Raw genomic sequence first — 18,114 nt, forward strand, 5'->3', positions numbered from 1 at the left:
CCGCAAGGAATAGCATGCCCCTGCAAGATGTTGTGGTAGCCATGCTGGTTCAGTATGCCTTCAATTTTGAATAAATCCCCAACAGTGTCACCAGCAAAGCACCCCCACACCATCACACCTCCTCCTCCATGCTTCACGGTGGGAACCAGGCATGTAGAGTCCATCCGTTCACCTTTTCTGCGTCGCACAAAGACACGGTGGTTGGAACCAAGGATCTCAAATTTGAACTCATCAGACCAAAGCACAGATTTCCACTAGTCTAATGTCCATTCCTTGTGTTCTTTAGGCCAAACAAGTCTCTTCGGCTTGTTGCCTGTCCTTAGCAGTGGTTTCCTAGCAGCTATTTTACCATGAAGGCCTGCTGCACAAAGTCTCCTCTTAACAGTTGTTGAAGAGATGTGTCTGCTGCTAGAACTCTGTGTGGCATTGACCTGGTCTGTAATCTGAGCTGCTGTTAACCTGCGATTTCTGAGGCTGGTGACTCGGATAAACTTATCCTCAGAAGCTGAGGTGACTCTTGGTCTTCCTTTCCTGGGGCGGTCCTCATGTGAGCCAGTTTCTTTGTAGCGCTTGATGGTTTTTGCAACTGCACTTGGGGACACTTTCAAAGTTTTCCCAATTTTTCAGACTGACTGACCTTCATTTCTTAAAGTAATGATGACCACTCGTTTTACTTTACTTAGCTGCTTTTTTCTTCCATAATACAAATTCTAACAGTCTATTCAGTAGGACTATCAGCTGTGTATCCACCAGACTTATGCACAACACAACTGATGGTCCCAACCCCAATTATAAGGCAAGAAATCTCACTTATTAAACCTGACAGGGCACACCTGTGAAGTGAAAACCATTTCCGGTGACTACCTCTTGAAGCTCATCAAGAGAATGCCAAGAGTGTGCAAAGCAGTCATCAAAGCAAAAGGTGGCTACTTTGAAGAACCTAGAATATAAGACATATTTTCAGTTGTTTCACACTTTTTTGTTAAGTATATAATTCCACATGTGTTAATTAATAGTTTTGATGCCTTCAGTGTGAATGTACAATTTTCATAGTCAAGAAAATACAGAAAAATCTTTAAATGAGAAGGTGTGTCCAAACTTTTGGTCTGTGCTGTTCATGGACTGGGGGGAGGGAGCATATATACATGGATTGGGTGGGCATATATGCAAGGATGGAGGCAGGGCAGCATATATAAAAGGATGGGGGCAGGGCAGCATATATACAAGAATGAGTACTGTATATACAGTACGGAACTTTTGGTCTGTACTGTATATGTAGAAAACAGTAGAAAATCTGGTATAAGTGCAAGTTCAGCAGCATGAGGGACCTGTCCAAAGCAAACCCTCCACGTAGGCCCTGGGGTGGCTGCAGGGCATGGTGATCCCGAGTTGGACCTCCATTTGTGTCACACCAGACAGGTTTTTGTTCTGAGGTCTGAGGTTGTACATATAAAACCAATAGGAGGCACCTTAATAGGTGCAAACTGTGTACAATAGAGTTTGCTAACTGCTCACTGTCCGCAGAAACAATGTCTTGCTAAAACTTGAACAACAAACAAGAAAAAGAAAATAAGGAAGTTCAGCCTCCGGGGCCACGCTAGTGATGGTATCCCCACCGGGGGTATGGCTCATGCTTGCCTACGGATCCTCAAAAGAATGGTCTATTCTCATCAGATCTATATCCACAGGTGTACACCACCAAAACAATCATGTAAGATAGGGAAAGGGGAAAGTAGGAAAAGTGTGGATATAAAGAAATTTAAAATGCATAAACTTTATTGATTAATTAAAATCCTATAGATGTAAAATTGCTCATGCATCTATAGATGCATATAAGGTAACCACCTACTGATAGAAAAAGTAGTACCCACTAATAGATCTGGCTGGATGTAGTGTAGGGCAAATTATGGGACACCTCAGTCAAGTCCCTCTATTGTAGGACCGAGGTTATATATATATGTGATATCCCCATATATTGGAATAGCCTAAATATGAATGTCAGGTGGAACAATTAAAGTTGAAAATATATATAGTTGCAATTTTACATCTATAACAGTTCTCCCTATTATTGAAATGCCGCCATAATGTGCATATTCCTAGGGTAAATTCTCATTCCCCCCTACACTATCAGGCGATCAACCGTACAGCTGGAAAGGCTGAATTACAGTGTGATCATTAACCTCTGACATGTGAGGAGTCGCTCGGTGCAGCGGACGGCTCCTCAGTGTAACAGAGGAGACGATCGCTTGACAGTGTGATCTCCTCCTGCTAATGATTTTCAACAGTGCCGGCTCATTAATAAGCAGTCTAAATACATATACTGTGCAATTGTGTGATTGAGCAGAGGGTGAGTGCTGATGTCTGACATCTCCCACTGTTACAATACTTAAAACAACTGGATTTATGCAAGCCTATATATATACAGTGCCTACAAGTAGTATTCAACCCCCTGCAGATTTAGCTGGTTGACACATGCGGAATTAACTTGGCATTGTGACATTTGTACTGTAGATCAGCCTGGAAGTGGGAAATGCACTGCAGCAAATTTTGTTTTTGTTTTTTTTTTAAACGTTAAAAGTTAATTCAGCGTGTCATTTATTATTCAACCCCTCAAACCACAAGAATTCTGTTTGGTCCCCCTAAAGTATTAAGAAGTAGTTCAGGCACCAAGAATAATGAGCTTCACATGTGTGGATTAAAGATCTCTTTTGCCAGCCTTTTTTGACTATTTAAGACCCTCCCCAAACTTGTGAACAGCACTCAGACATGGTCAACATGGGAAAGACAAAGGAGCATTCCAAGGCCATCAGAAACAAGATCGTGGAGGGTCACAAGGCTGGCAAGGGGTACAAAACCCTTTCCAAGGAGTTGGGCCTACCTGTCTCCACTGTTGGGAGCATCATCCGTAAGTGGAAGGCTTATGGAACTACTGTTAGCCTTCCACGGCCAGGACAGCCTTTGAAAGTGTCCTCCCGTGCCGAGGCCAGGCTTGTCCGAAGAGTCAAGGCTAACCCAAGGACAACAAGGAAGGAGCTCCGGGAAGATCTCATGGCAGTGGGGACATTGGTTTCAGTCAATACCATAAGTAACGTACTCCACCGCAATGGTCTCCGTTCCAGACGAGCCCGTAAGGTACCTTTACTTTCAAAGCGTCATGTCAAGGCTCGTCTACAGTTTGCTCATGATCACTTGGAGGACTCTGAGACAGACTGGTTCAAGGTTCTATGGTCTGATGAGACCAAGATCGAGATCTTTGGTGCCAACCACACACGTGACGTTTGGAGACTGGATGGCACTGCATATGACCCCAAGAATACCATCCCTACAGTCAAGCATGGTGGTGGCAGCATCATGCTGTGGGGCTGTTTCTCTGCCAAGGGGCCTGGCCATCTGGTCCGCATCCATGGGAAGATGGATAGCACGGCCTACCTGAAGATTTTGGCCAAGAACCTCCGCTCCTCCATCAAGGATCTTAAGATGGGTCGTAATTTCATCTTCCAACAAGACAACGACCCAAAGCACACAGCCAAGAAAACCAAGGCCTGGTTCAAGAGGGAAAAAGTCAAGGTGTTAGAGTGGCCTAGTCAGTCTCCTGACCTTAACCCAATTGAAAACTTGTGGAAGGAGCTCAAGAATAAAGTCCACATGAGACACCCAAAGAACCTAGATAACTTGGAGAAGATCTGCATGGAGGAGTGGGCCAAGATAACTCCACAGACCTGTGCCGGCCTGATCAGGTCTTATAAAAGACGATTATTAGCTGTAATTGCAAACAAGGGTTACTCCACAAAATATTAAACATAGGGGTTGAATAATAATTGACCCACACTTTTATGTTTAAAATTTAATAAAATTCAACTGAGCAACATAACTTTTTGGTTTGTAAGATTTATGCTTCTGTTCATAAAACCTACTCTCGTTTGCAGTTTGAAGGCTCTAACTTATTTGCATCTTATCAAACCAGCTAAATCTGCAGGGGGTTGAATACTACTTGTAGGCACTGTATGTCCGTCAGGTGGTGAATAGTAATGCCCTAAGGCAGACTTATACATGTACATTTTGCTACTATAGCAACTATATATATTTTCAACTTTAATTGTTCCACCTGACATTCATATTTAGGCTATTCCAATATATGGGGATATCACATATATATATAACCTCGGTCCTACAATAGAGGGACTTGACTGAGGTGTCCCATAATTTGCCCTACACTTCATCCAGCCAGATCTATTAGTGGGTACCACTTTTTCTGTCAGTGGGTGGTTACCTTATATGCATCTATAGATGCATGAGCAATTTTACATCTATAGGATTTTAATTAATCAATAAAGTTTATGCATTTTAAATTTCTTTATATCCACACTTTTCCTACTTTCCCCTTTCCCTATCTTACATGCCTACGGATCCTGACCGGTCATCCGTGGCAACGCGCAGAGGGGCGTCTTCCTTAAACACCCGGTGCACCTCCAGGGCGTACCACCCACGTACTCCGTGGTGGCAGGTGTATGAGACCAAGTCTCCCGGGTAGAGATTGCGATCAGGGTGGCCTTGCTCCAAGTGGGGCTCGACGTCCCGCCGGTTAACGAACACGTCATGTTTGAACTGGGGGCTGCGGACAAAGCCCCATCCCGCTTCCTGGTGGAACCGGACGATTAGTCCTTCCTCCCGGGGACTAAAACGGGAGGCCTGTGCCTGCCTGGCTTGGGCCTTGGCGGCTTTTGACCGCACCTCCAGCTGTTCACAGCGGACCCTCCGGGCACGTCGCTCCCTCTCTAGCTGGAGGAGCTCACGTTGGCAATACTCCTCCCGCTGTCGAGCCTCAGCTTGGGTCTCCCGGGGAAACCCCATTAGATCCCCCCCCCCGGTTGTCCCATCTAAACTCCTCTCCTCTTGGGCAAGCAACCGGGGGTGCTGGCAACGGCGTTAATGGGGGCCGCTGTTGGTCCTCCACTTTTTCGGACCAGTCCGGGTTTGGGTGTAAGTACACCCAGGCGAGGACAGGTGCTGATGGTTCCGGGAGTGTGAGGGGTAGCAGGCTTCCGGAGGCTGCAGCGGCTTGGGCCTCAGGATCCGGGGCTAGTAATTGCTCCCAAACGGTGGCGCCCAGGGATGGAGGCGACGGTAGGAGGTCCAGGAGGAGGTCGGCACACTCAGCGCCCGGGGCAGGGGTTTCCTTCTTACCCGCTCCTGGGCTGCATGCGGCCTCCTGGTCTTCTTCCATTTCCGCCTGGGCTGGGGCATCGCTGGTGGGGCGCGGCGCATCTTTGCGTCGGGCCGCAAGCTTCCCCAGCATCTCCTCTCTCCACTCCGCGACCGCTTTCCGCTGGGCCTCCTCCACTCGACGGGTCAGGTCCTGCGTCCCACCTTGGAGAACTCGGCCTCCTCCGCTGTCAAATGGACGCTGTATCCCTCCAGGGTAAGAGAGGTGGCTGCTGGTGGGCCAGCTAACGGAGGGCACATCCTAGTCTCCTTCCATCACGGCAGCCAGGTGTGGTCTGTCTAAACTTGCCCAGACCACGCCTTGTCTCCCTCTCCTTCTCCTCCTCTTTCGGGGGCAGTTCAGTGGCTGCTTGCAGACGGTCACTCCCTGAGACGTCCCATCCATCTTGACGGACACAACTATGCGGACAGTCTCTGTTGCAAGGGGCGGTCTGAGCTTTTGGCGCCATTGGGGAACCTGGCCCACGATGGGAGGGCTCAAATTGTTGTTGTCTTCCCTGCACATAATGGCGCCCGTTCTTCTTGGGCGGGCGCCACATTAAATGTGGAAATACAGTCTTTAGGAAAGGCGCACAGTACCCGGTGGCAATGGGTATAGATTTCTGCCGTTGCCACGGGCACGAAATCCTGTTCGTGACGCCAGGAACAGATGACGCGCCTAGGGGATGGGGGACGACTCGGCGCCCGGGCCTTGTTGTTGTTGCCTGACCTCGGGGGATGTCGCGGTGGTCGGCTCCCGGGCCCGTACCCTGAGGTCACTCTTAAAAGCGAAAGGGGTAAAAATTGTATGGGAAAAGGAAATGTTCGTGACACCACCTGTAGATTCTGGTGAGGATCACCAGCGCTGCGGCAGTCCTCTGAGGCCGGTGTTCAGGCAGCTTAGCTGGTGTGACTCCCCACAGGTGGAGCGGGGCCTCAGGGCAGCGTAAGAGAGGGTGTAGAGTAGAGCGTTGGCGGGTGCAGGGCTGCGGAGGAAAGAACAGACAGAGGCAGTAGTTGAAGTAATCCAAGTCTTTACTCACGGTAGTGTTTTCTCAGCTCAGAGCTTCTCTCTGCTGTCACATGGCGAGCTGCGGCCGCCAGGGTGGGGTTCAGCACACCCCAGGTGGTTCATAAGCGCTTGACAGGACCCCCGCTCTAGTGTGTTCCTCTCTTGCTCAGTTTCTCCCGCCTTGTGTCCCCCACTGAGTCCCGTACGGGTACTGCGATGTCCCTTATGGGTAACGTGTAGTTCCCGGACCGACTGGGTGCACTTTGTGGTGACTTGTGGTGAGAATGTGGCGTAAGGCCGGGTCCCTCTGGATAAACTCAGATTAGGGCATACAGGTGGCGACTCCGATTCGTCCGTATCCCCCTGGGATCCACATAAGCCTCCGGACTTTTCCGACAGAGACGTGAAGTGCAAAGTCAGATAATCGGGGACCGGTACCCCCTCTTGCGGCAGGGTCTCTCCGGCAGGGCCAGAATAAGGTATGCAGGTGGCGACTCCGCTCCGTCCGCACCCCCTGAGATCCTTTCGCCTGGTGAGCCTATCTCCTCTGCTCCCCTTCTGGGCCTTCTTGGTTGGACTCTGACCGGGGGCAGAGCCGGTTATAACTCTGCCTCGACCCCCCGTCTCGAGGCCTGAGACCAGGAACCGTGAATCCCTGCACCGGCTGCAGCTTTGTGCCGACTAGCCGTCCCAAAAACTCACGACCTAAGACCCGGTTATAAAGATGGCCTCCAGTTATATAGAATTTTCTTTAAGTGTCTAAGTAAATGCTTCCTCCACCCTCACTCACTACGTGGTTCCCCCTAACTTTGGTTCCCCCCTAACTCCTCCATTCAGGACAGGGGCAGCACTATAGTGCTTTAGACCCCCTGCAGAACTGGAGTGGTGTAGTGTTGAGTGTGTGGTTGGGGTCCTGTGTAGCACTCCATCCTTACCTGGGAGAGGAGATACCACACCTCGTACTGAGGTGCAGTACCCCTGTGGCGACTGAACCCTCAGGGGTGCCACACTAACAGCAGCAGCTGCGGCAGCAGACAGAACTGGAATGGAGCCTCTTGTGCTATACGCACTGCAGCCTGCTACGTACCCTGCCTGCCTGCCTATATACACTGCCTGCCTGATATCTCTGCAGATGGATTAGTCCTCAGAAGGACTGTTTGTTGAGATGGATATGTGCAATATACTTCTCTTCTACCTACACTACCTAATAAACAAGAAAATCTCTCCCTAGCTCAGCAGCACCTCTCCCTACACTGTCTGATTCCGGAGTGACTGTGACAAGGACAGCGGCGCCAGGTCTGATATAGACCTGATGACGCTGTGCGGCCAGGCAATCACTGTAATGCCACAACCAACATGGCTGCGGCATTACAGTGAGTGGCAGGCAATCCCTGCATGTTCATTGGCTCTGTAAAGAGCAGCAAACATGCAGGGAGAGGACCCGAGCTCCCGCCGAGCAAGCCCGGAAATACTCGGCAAGCGCCGAGCATCTCAAGCAGTGAGATGCTTGGGCGAGCACCGAACAGTAGCGAGCATGCTCGCTCATCATTATTCCTGTTCCTTCTGTAAGTTCCTTCTGAAAATGAAGGAGTTTATTAATCCAGTTGATAACAAGAAGTTTTTCATCATGGATGATATTAACTGTAGAACTAGAGGGGTAGTATATGCCATAAGGTGCCCATGCCCGAAAATTGTACATTGGTAAAACCATACAGGGTTGCGGAGAAGAATTTCAAAACATATTAGCTCAATAAATATGGAAGTAGATATTCCTTTGTCGATGCATATGAGGAACACACATAGGCATGAACCCCTAAATTTCATCGTATGGAGGATTAGGCATATCACCCTGGGACCAAGAAAAGGGAATTTGGATAAAGCACTCCTGCAAGAAGAGTGTCGCTGGATATACAGGCTGAAATCTCGCAGCCCGAACGGCCTTAATGAGGGTTTTATGTTTTCAGCCTTTCTGTAGTATCAGGGTTGATTAATAATTTAGCCTGGCTGGTTTTGCAGTAATAGACGTTGTAATTGATATCATGAATTGAATGAGAGTAAAATTAAATAAAATAAAAAGAGTTCTGGATTCCCTTTTAGTGTGATGATAGATATGGATTCCTACCATTATATCTAAATTATGATTAGTTTTGGAATGTCTTTTGTTTGAGCAACATGGCTGTTTGACACTAATAAAAATATTGGTGTAAAATTTATATACCAAAATGAAAATATAAATAAATGTGTTGAGGTGATGAAAGGTGAAATGATTTATAATATAAAGCCAATTGGAAAATATAACAGCAGAAATGAATGAGGGTAATAATATCCTGGATATGTCAATATAAAATATACTGGAATATAACAGTCTGGAGTATATCGGAGTGTACATCAGAGTGCAGAGGTGAATGAAGGTAATAATATCCTGGATATATACTGGAATACACCAGTATAGAATACATCAGAATGTACATCAGAGTGCGAAAATGAATGAGGGTAATAATATCCTGGATATACACTGAAATACACCAGTCTAGAATACATCAGTGTACATCAGAGTGCAGAAATAAATGAGGGTAATAATAACCTGGATATACACTGAAATACCCCAGTCTAGAATACATCAGAGTGTACATCATGTAGCATCGGCGTCTCTGCCCCATGACAGGCAGAGACGCCGTCCCCCTTGCCGCCGCGCTCCTGGACCGGCGTCTTCCAGCTCTCCTGCTGCTGCCGGCACTCGCAGCTTCCCAGGCACTGTGCTTAGGGCGCACGCGCGCTCCCTCCCTTTTAAAGGGACTGCGCGCGCCATCCTAAGGAGTCCCCGGCCAATGGACGGAGGTCTTCTCATATAAAAGGCACCGCCTCCAAAATGGAGGTGCCCGTGCAAGGTTGTAGCACTGTGTACTAACTTTGCTTCAGCCCTCAGGTCCCGCTGCCAGTCTGACTACCAGTCCAGTCCGCCAGCCTGACTACCAGTCCAGTCCGCCAGCCTGACCACCAGTCCAGTCCGCCAGCCTGACTACCAGTCCGCCAGCCCGACGGTCTGCCTACGGTCCAAACCCGCCAGTCTGTCTATGGGCCAGGCTTGCCTGCCTACCCGGAGAACGTACCAGTTACCAGCCGTGCCTACTAGCCAGCCTACTTGGAGGCTCCTGCCAGTTACCCGTGGTGTCTGCCAGTCCATCTACCCGGATCACCCGTCAGCCGTCATCTGCTGTACCGGTCAGTCCCAGCCTTCTGACCCGTGGGAGTCACCTGCTCTCATACAAGGACTGGTCCAGAGTAGCACCTGGTCCCTCTGCTCGGTCCTTCCCTGGTTCACGGAGTCGATTGAGCAGCCGTGCGACCTTGGTCAGTCCGAGTTGATACTTAGTTACGCCCCTCTGGTCCCTCCTTGCACCGCAGCACAGAGGTTCCACCGCCCGGATCAGTAACACATCAGAGTGCAGAAATGAATGAGGGTAATAATATCCTGGATATATACTGGAATACACCAGTCTAGAATACATCAGAGTGTGCATCAGAGTGCAGAAATAAATGAATGAGGGTAATAATATCCTGGATATACACTGAAATAAACCAGTCTAGAATACTTCAGAGTGTACATCAGAGTGCAGAAATGAATGAGGGTAATAATATCCTGGACATATCAATACAGAATATACTGGAATACATCTATCGAGAATACATCAGAGTTGGATGAAATATGGAGACTTATTCCCTCGAATAAGTTTAATAATAATTGTTCTGTCCCCACTTAAGGCGATTGAAGGTGCGCAGTAAAATTATGATGTGAGAGGTGTTACCTTCTTATCCTTGAAGCAAGGCAGACAGGACCAAGTGTGGCTCCAGGTGGATGGAGTCAAACGTGGACGCAGAGAGATGAATCAGCGGTGGTTTATTTGAACCATACCCGAAGACAGTGAGGTAATACAGTGCAGATGATACAAGTAGCCAGTACTGTAATAGTGTTGTAGGTGTTCACCTCTGGAGCCGCTACTGAGCTCTGTGGAAGCTGCTGCTGGTCAAAAGACTTTGCTTTCTACAGCCCGAAGGGGATGTGTGCCTCTCACGCTGGTGGCTGAGGTAAAAATGGATGCCAGGAAGTGAGGTAGTACACAGAGCTGCAGGACACTCCCACATTCTAGAAAAAATGTAAAGGGAGGAGCGAGGGAGTGACACAAAGCTTCTGGTCAGCAGGTGGCAGCAGACAAGCATGAACAGGTAACAATGGAACAGTAGATTGAACTATATGAAAGAGATATTAAGGGAACAGCATAATAATGGCTGTATATATTTGTAGAATATGTCTTTAGAGTTTATTTGCCTATGGCAATTTGGAATTGTTATATAGTTACCCTACGCTGACTGCATGAACAGCACTGTTTAGAGTGGTTTGCCATCTCAGTCTTCTGACCTCAATATCATTGAGCCACTCTGGGGAGATCTAAAGCGCGCAGTTCATGCTAGACAGCCCAGAAATTTACAGGAACTGGAGGCTTTTTGCCAAGAAGAATGGGCAGCTTTACCATCTGAGAAAATAAAGAACCTCATCCACAACTACCACAAAAGACTTCAAGCTGTCATTGATGTTAGAGGGGGCAATACACAGTATTAAGAACTGGGGTATGTGAACTTTTGATCAGGGTCATTTGGATGTTTTTGGTTGTCATTAAGATTTAAAAAGAGAAAACACAGTAGCTTGACAATAAATGGCTTCACCCAACCAATAACCATGAGTGGAGAAAAAGTTTTTTGTTATCATTCATATTCTCTGAAACCAGGCCAAAAAAGGAAAAATTCTGCCGGGGTATGTAAACTTTTGAGCACAACAGTATATATTTTGCCGATGTCTATCTTTGTATCTATCTACCCCATATCTATCTATCTTTGTACATCTAACACCTAAACATCTGTCATTTCTATTCTGCATTTTATTACAGTACTGATCACAAGGACGGTGCACAGGGATTGTACACACGGACACACAGACGCACGGACAACACCGGTACTATTTTTTCTAGTATCAGAAATATCAGGACGTGTGAAGGAGGCCTAAAGGCCCCGTCACACTTAGCGACGCTGCAACGATCCCGACAACGATACGACCTGTCAGGGATCGTTGCTGCGTCGCTATGTGGTCGCTGGTGAGCTGTCAAACAGGCAGGCTCACCAACTATCAGGGGAGCAGCGACATCGTGGAAAGAATCTTTCCACGATGTCCTGCTCCTGGTTACCAGCCTGCTGAAGCAGGAGCAGGCTCGTAATCATGATAAACATCGGATTACTAGGGGCACACGCGCACCTAGTAACCCGTTGTTTATCATGGGTACCACTCTGCTACGGTGAGCGGGAGGTTACCGCTCACTTTAGCAGGCTCGTAACCATGATAAACAGCGGGTTACTAAGTGCGCGTGTGCCCCTAGCAACCCGATGTTTATCATGGTTACCAGCCTGATCGCTGCTCCCGCTGGTCACACACATCGATGTGTGTTGACCAGCGGGAGGGCAACGACCAAAAAATGGTCCAGGACACTTTGCAGCGATCAGCGACCTCACAGCAGGGGCCTGATTGCTGCAAAGTGTCACACATAGCGACATCGCTGGTGAGGTCGCTGGTGAGTCACCAAAACCGTGACACAGCAGCGATCTCGCTAGCGATCTCGCTATGTGAGACGGGGGCTTTAGTGTGCTTTGAGTCCATTGTGAGAAAAGCACATTACAAATGTTTGATTGATGTGTTTGTAGTGTGGCAACACCTAGCGACAAAGGCAGAGGTAGCAGTAGTACGCTCAGGCAAGGATACTGCAAAGTGTGAAAATGGACTGAAATACTCTATCAGGAAAAAGGTAAATAAATAATAATGAATAATTATATGAATTTTATGTAAAATGCTAACCTGAAGCAAGAAAAATAGAAAATCCTGCAAAACAGTTTGCGGAAGGTCCATAAGTTTTAAATCTGCTGCCTCATCAAGAATTTGATCTATTTCATTTAGTGTGAGAATATTCAAGCTCTCATATTTCACAAACTAATAAAAAAAAGATAAATATTTTCAAATGACAGTTCAAGTTTCATATTATCTAGTATTTGGCAACAGTAAGTTTATCTATTTATCCATTTATGCATGTACAGTGTCTCTATATACATATCTAGTCTCTTGCATCTGCAGGCAAAAAAGCAAAGGTATTGCTTTAAAATCAATTAAAGGGGTATTCCCAAGTTCTTAAATTGCTTTAATTAGTTAGACAACAGGAAAATAAGTAAATTTTTGCAATTGACTTGCTATTTCTATCTGCAGTCATTCTCCTGAAATCAGAGCTTTTATCTTTTATAGTGTACAGCTGGTTTCCATGAAGCTTGGCCTCCAGACCCTGTCTAAGAGTACGTGCCCACGATCAGGAATAGCAGCATTTTGGATGAAGCTCACTTGCGCTGCGTCCAAAACACTGTGTTCCGCATAAGAAGCATAGTGGATGGATTTATAGAAATCCCATGTCCACTGTGCTTCTATTTGACGCTGCGTAAATTCATCCGCGGCGCGGGTTTACGAGCCGCAGGATGTCAATTTCTGCAATGGATACGCTGGTCTCCACAACAGAAATTTCCACAATAGAATGTACTGGATGCGATAAATCCGCATGGTTCACTGAACACACGCGGATTTAACTGCGTGATTAGGCTATGTGCACACAATGCGGATTTAATGCGTTTTTTGCCGTGGATTTTTGCCACAAAAATGCAGCGAAAATGCATTAAAATCGCTTGTAATAGGTCTGCCATGTACTACAATGCAAATCCGCATGTGCTGTGCACATCATGCTGAAATTTCCGCTGTGGATTCGCATTGCGGTAAACACTGCAGCAAGACCAATTCTAGTGCGATTCCGCTGCGAAATCACTGCCATTGACTTGCATTGGACCGCATAAGATCCGCATGACTACATGTAGTCATGCGGATCTTATGCGATTTAATGTGTGGATGGTGCCCGGCTCTGGAGAAGAGGAGACTCTCATCCGACCCAGGTACCATCGTACCTACAAGTTAAAAAAGAATTATAAAGTTAAAAATAAAAAAAAATAATCATACTCACCTCTCCGGCGCCCCCGGTCTCCTCCCTGTGTCCTCCCGGCGACGATGCACTCTCCTCGGCTCCCAACGGTGATCTGCAAGGACCTTTGGTGACGTCATTTAGTCAGCTGATGGTCGCGTGATGATCACCTGACCGCTGACGTCATGGAAGGTCCTTTTACATTACCGGTACCCGCCACAGACCCAGCAGCGACGCCGGGAGCAGACAGAGGCCGCCGGAAAGATGAGCATAAGGATATTTTTTACGTTCTAATTCTTTTTTTTTAACATTATGTTGGTCACACAATATAAATCCATGCTGGTTGCATGGATTTATATTGTGTGACCAATTTTCAAGCACTTTCCCAAGTGATGCTAAAATCGCTTGGAAAAGCGCTTGACAAAAGCATGTGAAATTGCATGCTAAAAACGCTTGTCCCTGGCAGAAAAAACGCATGTAAAATCCGAATGTGTTTTTTCTGCCAGGGAGATGCAGAAACGCTCAAGAAAAATCCGGAGCATTTCTGTATTGTGGGCACATAGCCTTAGAATGCAGCGTTTTGGACGCAGCAAATATACGCTCCTTCCAAAACAATGCTATTTCCTGATCATGGGCACATACCCTAAAAGTATGCAGTAATTACATTCCAGGAGAGGGGTTAACTCTTAACATTCCAGTCATCTCTCTTCAGCCCATTGATTTCTATACAGCAGTTAGCTGCTCACCTGCCTCCCCCTCCCTAACATTTTACTGTGATGGGTATTAGCCCTAATACTACTGTTCTATTCACCAGAGCTGTCACACAAAGAGGAGAGCCACCCTGCCAGAAACCATGAAATAAGACAATTAAGGAGACTGCATTGCTCTGAGCTGCTGCTCTTGAGAATACCCCTGTAAATATTTTGAATGCCTTTATTTAGGTAAGAGTTCATTTATACAAATATGTTTGTGGTCCTTTTCCAATATATTTTCTGTCAGTCCATCCTTTCTCATCAAAAGTTGGTCTTCATTAGCAAAGTCAATATTTGTGAGCACATTTTAAGGCCTTGTTCAGACGTCTGAATTTCTCACGTAGGAGAACAGCAGATTGATTATTTTGATAAGCCTTTAATCAGAGTTTGATCAGAGAATGGTCTCAGTGTCCTCAGTTATTTTAGTACGTGGAGAAAAAAAAAAGTTTCTCCACCTTCTCCTTTCTGACAGTCTGTTAAAATCAGACACATAGACCTGCATTGCCGACTTTAATCCAAATCAAAATGGGACATGTCTCTGGAATTTTCCACAGACTGCTTGGTCATGACTAGTGTTGAGCGATACCTTCTGATATCGGGAAATATCGGATCGGATTGGATCGGATCAATACCCAAAAAGTATTGGATATCGCCAATTCCGAAACCGGAAACCAATGCAAGTCAATGGGACACAAATATCGGAATGCCATCCCAGCGTGAGAGAATTCTCCTGATTGTTTAAAAGCCGGCGGGCGGTAAAAAGCCGCCGGCTTTTAAACAATCACACAGCCCCATACTGCTTCCCCGCAGCCCCCCATCCCGATCCTCCGCTCCCCCCATCCCGATCGTAAGTTAGGACCGGGCAGGGAGCGCAGCACCAGGGAGCGGGGAGCGAAGGACCCGGGCGGGGAAGCCGGCAGTGAAAAGACTTCACCGCCGGCTTTCCCGTTCTGTGCTGTGCTCTCCCGCCGGTTATTTCAAATGAACAGCTGAGGTATCAGGTGCCTCCTTTACGGCGCTGCTATACCGTGGGAATTTCTCACGGTCAGGAGCAGCGCTGCCTGAACTCCGGAAAATTTCTGCTTCATTTCTGCATCGTGGGCACATAGCCTAATATTGGCGTGACCCCAAGAATTTCTTGCTTAGGGCCAGCGGATAATACAAAGCTGGCCCTAACCCCTTTATTACCCAGTGAGCCACCGCACCAGGGCCCTGGATGAGCTGGATACAGCGGCAGAAGATGGCGCTTCTATGAACGCGATATTTTCTGGGGTGGCTGCAGACTGCAGTTCGCAGCAGGGGGGTCCACAAAGCTTGGGCCACCCTGCGCTGTGGATTCCAGCCCCCAGCTGCTTAGTTGTACCTGGCTGGACACAAAAATAAGGCGAAGCCCCACATATTTTTTTTTAAATTATTTCATGAAATTCATGAAATAATAATAATGAAAAAAAAGGGCTTCCCTATATTGTTGTGTCCGGCCAGGTACAAATAGGCAGCTGGGAGTTGGGGGCAGCCCGTTCCTGGATGCTGTACCTGCTGGCATACAAAAATATGGCGAAGCCCATGTCAAAATCTTTGGGAAAAATTAATTAAAAAATAAATAATAATTTAGAGACGGCATCTTTATTAACTCCTCAAGTGTCATTTAGTGTTAAAATAAAGGATTTATTTAAAAAAAAATTGGCGTGGGATCCCCCTTAATTTTAGTCTCTAGCGGAGGTTAAGCAGACAGCTGGGGCAGATGTTTGAAGCCTGGGAAGGAGGTAATACCCACGGAGCTTCCCAGGCTACTAATATCAGCCCCCAGCTGAATACCTAGCCTTTACTAGCTATTAAAATGGGGGACCCCCCAAAAAAATGACGTGGGGTCCCCCTATTTTAATAGCTAGCAAAGGCTAGGCAGACAGCTGGGGGCTGATATTAATAGCCCAGGAAGGGTGCCATGAATATTGGCCCCCTCCCAGGCTAGAAACACCAGCCGTCAGCCACCCCAGAAATGGCGCATCCATAGGATGCGCCAATTCTGGCACTTAGCCTCGCTCTTCCACACTGCCCTGGTGCGGTGGCAGGGGGTAATAGTGGTGGAGTTCATGTCAGCACCAGCTGCCATGAAGCACAGGTTAGTAATGATGGGCGTCTATAAGACACCCCCATTACTAACCTACAAAGTGTTAAAAAGAAAAAACACACACTACACCCAGAAAAAAATAATTTATTTTAAATAAAACACACCATTTTATTTAATTCTTAGTTTACTAAAAAAAAAATAGTTACCTGTCCACGTTCCTGCGCTGATCTCCCATGCACAGCTGTCACATCTGGAGATGTGACAGCTGTCATTGCTGCTGTTAGCTCACACTGCCGGGAACACGTCCGCTCCCGGCAGCGGGAGCCACTGACTGAGGTCACCGGAGTGCATTCAGTCAGCGCAGCTCCGGAGACCTCCTTTACGGCCCTGCTGTACCGTGGGAATTTCTCACGGTACAGCAGGGCCGTAAAGGAGCTAACCAGAGCAGCGCTGCCTGAACTCCGGCGAACCCGCTTATGCAATGACGGGACTGCTTTACGGTCCCGTCATTCTAGCGGCGGCAGCGGTTTAGAGCGGTCACATTCTATGTGGCTGCTCTAAACTGGAGATCATCGTGGGACACTCGTGGACTACTACGGAGGGGTAAGGATAAGGTTGTGGTTTATTATTTTATATTTTATTACAGGAGATTGATGGCTTCGGGGAATTAGGTGTCTAGGTGAGTATAGGTGTAGTTTTTTATTTTTTACTTTATTTTAGGTGGCGATCGGTGGGGACAGGTAATGTATAAACTAATTTATTTTAAGTAACCACTGGCCACCAATGAAATGTATTTAAAATTTATTGGGGACCAAAAACAAAAAAATATATATGGGGGCCTAAAAAAATAAAACATGTGTATAGGGGCAAAAATAACATATGGGGCAGTTTAAATAGCAGGATCAGGCTGATGGGAGCTACTGCTCCCATCGAGCTGATCCTGCTGGCACGAGTGGACGGGGAACAGACATAGGCCGATGGGAGTAGTAGTGTCACATCGGCCTATGTCTGCCTGCACGCAGACACCCACAGACATCGCACAAACACCCGCAGACATCGCGCAAACACCCACAGACACCGCGCACACACCCGCAGACACCGCGCACACACTAATGGAGGTGAGGCTGACCTGTGCGGCCGTGGGAAAGTTCATGTGAGTTCATGCAGTCAAGCATGAACTCACATGAACCCTCTGAGGGCACCGCGGCTACTTCAAATGAACAGCTGATCGGCATCACCTGATACCTCAGCTGTTCATTTGAAATAACCGGCGGGAGAGCGCAGCACAGAACGGGAAAGCCGGCGGTGAAGTCTTTTCACTGCCGGCTTCCCCGCCCGGGTCCTTCGCTCCCTGCTCCCTGGTGCTGCGCTCCCCGCCCGGTCCTAACTTACGATCGGGATGGGGGGAGTGGAGGATCGGGATGGGGGGCTGCGGGGAAGCAGTATAGGGCTGTGTGATTGTTTAAAAACCGGCGGCTTTTTACCGCCCGCCGGCTTTTTTCCGCCCGCCGGCTTTTAAACAATCAGGATAATTCTCCCACGCTGGGATGGCATTCTGATGGCAGGCTGGATCGCAGCTGAGCGCTGCCATCCAGCTTGTCATCCTTCAGAGACACTGCAGAGCGTAGGCATTATGGGAACTTCCGATTCCGGTATCCGATATTCTAAAAGTATCGGAACTCAGTATCGGAACTCCGATACCGCGAATATCGGCCGATGCCCAATATTACAGTATCTGAATGCTCAACACTAGTCATGACATATGAATGGTCCCATAGACTATCACAGGTATGACTGCTATCTGTGAAATCCACGAATAGCACTCGTATGCAAAAAAACAGACATCTGAATGAGACTCAAGACTGATAAACTTGCATCTACTAAGGTCCTTTTGCATTGGCTGAAAACTGCTATTTCATTGTGGTCCCGCAAACATAAGTTTTCTAGGTGCCCTGTACCTTGCCCTAAAAACCAAACCAAACTATGGCAGCATGTTACATAATGATGGTTTTTAAACTACTCTTCTCT

At 47.4% G+C, this 18,114-nt stretch overlaps 1 protein-coding gene across 1 annotated transcript in view; it reads right to left on the reverse strand.

Moving 5' to 3' along the window:
• Positions 1 to 10,292, reverse strand: part of CCDC134 (coiled-coil domain containing 134) — a 286,310-nt gene extending 276,018 nt beyond the window's left edge. Inside the window, exon 1 of the mRNA XM_073644213.1 lies at positions 10,021 to 10,292. The gene's annotated coding sequence lies outside the window, so the exon portion shown is untranslated. The remainder of the gene's footprint in view (positions 1 to 10,020) is intronic.
• Between the last annotated feature and the right edge of the window lie 7,822 nt (positions 10,293 to 18,114).

This window comes from Phyllobates terribilis, unplaced genomic scaffold, assembly GCF_046119375.1.
Source record: "Phyllobates terribilis strain yellow unplaced genomic scaffold, ASM4611937v1 Scaffold_8__6_contigs__length_399053987, whole genome shotgun sequence".
Lineage (NCBI taxonomy): Eukaryota > Metazoa > Chordata > Amphibia > Anura > Dendrobatidae > Phyllobates > Phyllobates terribilis.